We start from the raw sequence: 3,411 nt of genomic DNA on the forward strand, positions 1-3,411 counted from the left end.
TGTATTTCGTAGGTTTATTACTAATTTCATAGTTATTGCACACTTGTATTTTCTATTTCATAGTTTTTTACGTAATTCATAATTATTAATCATTTATACTTTGCAAGTTTTCACAGTTTTATTACGGAATTTACAACTTTTAAATACTTATATTTTCTATTCCGCAATTTCATTACAAAATTCACAATACTGAACACTTATACTTTTTCAAATTCTGTAATTTTCTTACAAAATTCACATTTACTGAACAATTGTATTTCTATTTCTCAATTCTATTATGAAATTCACAGTTATTGAATACTTGTATATTTTTGCAAATCTCATAGTTTTATTATGTAATTTTTAGTTATCAAACACTTGTATTTTCTATTTCTTAGTTTTGTTATAAAATTCACAGTTATTAAACACTTGTATGTTTTTGCAAATTTCATAATTTTATTACCTAATTTATAGTTATTGAATAATATATTTCTATTTCATAGTTTTATTACAAAATTCATAGTTTTGTATTTATTTTGTATATCTTTCCGAGGGAAAAGTGACCAAATAATATAAAATATCATATTTGCATTAAACGTACATTATGCTTTTCTCTCTTCATTGGCTACACCAAAATAGGCTTATGCTGGCGTTTTATATGTCGCAATAGACTGTTTAAACGTCGCGTCGAGTAAACGTTTTAATAGCGTATATGCAAATGTCATTTATGTCTTAGTTGGTAAAGGTTTATGCTAGCGTTTAATTAGCAATGCTAGGCAAAATCCCTTTGCCAATGCTTTTACATGTCGGCAATAATTAATATTTCGGCAGTTGAAGTGCCATAATAAATATGTTAGCCAGCATAAATAGTCATTGGATCAAATTTTTAGCCAACAATTATAAATGCCGGCTAATATTTTTATTGCTAATTAACTAAATCAGTTTAAGTTGGATGACCGACATTTATAAATGTTAAGAAAATTATATGTGTAGGCGTTTAGATATATGCCAGGCAAAATAGATGTACCAGTATTTACAAAATGTCGAAAATATAATTTTAGCCAACAGATTTATATGTTGCAAAATGTTTATATTTTAACATTTAGATACGCCACCATAATTCTGACATTTTATATGAGTGATGTTATATTCTTTATTTCTTGCTGCGTTATTTAGCACACGGCTAGATAGTCTCCGAATTTTACTGACATTTCTTTAAACATCACCATATATGCTAGGAAAAGTGATGGGTATCGTAAATCAAACATTTGTATATTCTAAGCGCTAGTAAATACTAATTTATACTGATATTTATTATACACGCTAGTAAATAAACGTTGGGAAAAATCTATTATTGAAAGGTACCTTTTAATTAGGTCAAAGTTGGAAGAAAAATTTGGAAAAAAACCTCTCATGCAAAGATAAACAAAGATTCTGCATTAAAAATCATAACGATAATTTAATCAATGTTTCTCTTTTTGAAACATTGATTAAAGAGTTTATATTTATTTAATTTATCCTAATTATTTTATTACTATCTTTGATTAGTCTCTTACTGTGTTAATTGAAAAACGATTAGATAGACTTGTATAGAAAAGAAAAATTAAAAGATAGAAGAAGAAAATGAAGAACAATAATAAAAAAGAAGAAGAAGAAGAAGCAGCAGCAGCATTACAAGAATAAGAAAAGAAAAAGAAAAAAGTACGAGTCATATAATTTTCGTACTTAGACTATAAAGTTCTAATTAGCCGAGTTTTGAAAAAAATATTAAGAAGATAATCAAAACTAGTAGGATAAAACATGTGACATCATGATCTAAAATTTTATTATTCAGAGTTTCATTAGATTATAAATCTATTTTAAAGATTTTTTGCACCAAAAGAATAAAAAAAAAGGAAATGGCTTTTCCTCTAAACTTTAATCCCACTTGCGGACCGCGATAAGGTTGCCCTCTCTTCCCTTATCTATTTATTTTGGGTATCAATGTCCTCTCCTTATTCAAAGATACAGTCTCCAAAGTTCCCTTTAGTAGGATGAAAATAGCTTGACGAACTCCTAATCTTACTCATTTTTGACAGAGCTTCTAATAAAAATGTCTCCACATAGCATTGTTACTTTATTGCTATTGCTCTATCTCTAGTCAAGAGATTAATGCCGATAAATCTTTCGTTCTCTTAAGCAAGATGCTATAAATAGTTAAGATAGTCAAAATGTAACAAAAATATAAATAAGATGATACATATAAGAACATTAATACTTTAGAGGATCGAGGTGTAATTAAAGCTTAATTTAAAATTATCAATGTAAAAAATATTAATAGTTCATAAAATGGAATAAAGAATTTGAAATGGATTTCAAATATAATACTCAATTTTTCTTTCCACTTCCAATCTTGACCATAGCCACCGAAGTAAAGATCAAATCACTACTAGCCCTCAATGATTGCAAAATCAAACCACTCTGTGGCACAGACAAGGGGCCCATCAGACCTGAAGCCGCATGTCCCTCCCTCAGCCCAAGCCAAGTGCACAGCACTGATTCGCAATCGGACGGCTGTCGGCAGGGGATCCGTTCGTTCCCTGTAAAGAAATCCGTATATTCCCATTTTCCCATATCGTACTTACTCTTTCAGCTAAATCGGAGAGAGCCCAACACGAGATCTTTTAGCGAAATCTTTGAAAGAAGGGATTAAGAAACATTACATTGCCAATGATCACTCTTTCCTCTCACCTTCTCATTTCCAACTCATCATCTCTCTCCATCAAACACACGCTTGCTTGGGATTAAATTATTCTGGGAGTGGGTTGTGTCCCCTGCGTTAAGGGTCAGAGAACCCATGTGCCTCCTTTAATTAACTTTTCTTTGCCAAGGTAATACACAAATTGTCTTCCACTGGACACTACCTGTTCATACTATTTTACTCTTCTTAAACAAATCATAATATACTTAAATATACTTACTATATCTACAGATCCCATTCTTCTCCCCACCGTAGGGCCATCCCTAAAACATCGGCCCAAAACCCAAGTAAATACACTAAAATCCCTCGAGTTATTTTGCCCGAAAAGAGAGAGAGAGAGAGTTGGTAGGGCTTTGAGAAATTTTCCTTTTTCTATTGGATATTCCTACTAAAGTTCATTTCTAAATGGAAAAAGTTTGCTTTGACAAAATTTCCTAATTACTGAAAATAGTGAAGCAACAAGATTGAAATCTACCATGATAAGATCGAAGATATGATCATGCGTGCTGAATTTGGTTTTCTTTCTCGGAAAACTGAATTTTGAATTTAAATCTTTGATTGGTGTGAGGCAAGCGAAAAATTATACGCTGGTGGAAGATTGGGGATATAAAACGAAATAAAAGGAAAAATAAAAGATTATTAAAATAGTAAGACAATCAGATCAGTGATATTAATAATGATGGGATGATAGA

The sequence above is a fragment of the Typha angustifolia genome, chromosome 1 (genome assembly GCF_048772165.1).
Source record: "Typha angustifolia cultivar Huaian chromosome 1, ASM4877216v1, whole genome shotgun sequence".
Classification (NCBI taxonomy): domain Eukaryota; kingdom Viridiplantae; phylum Streptophyta; class Magnoliopsida; order Poales; family Typhaceae; genus Typha; species Typha angustifolia.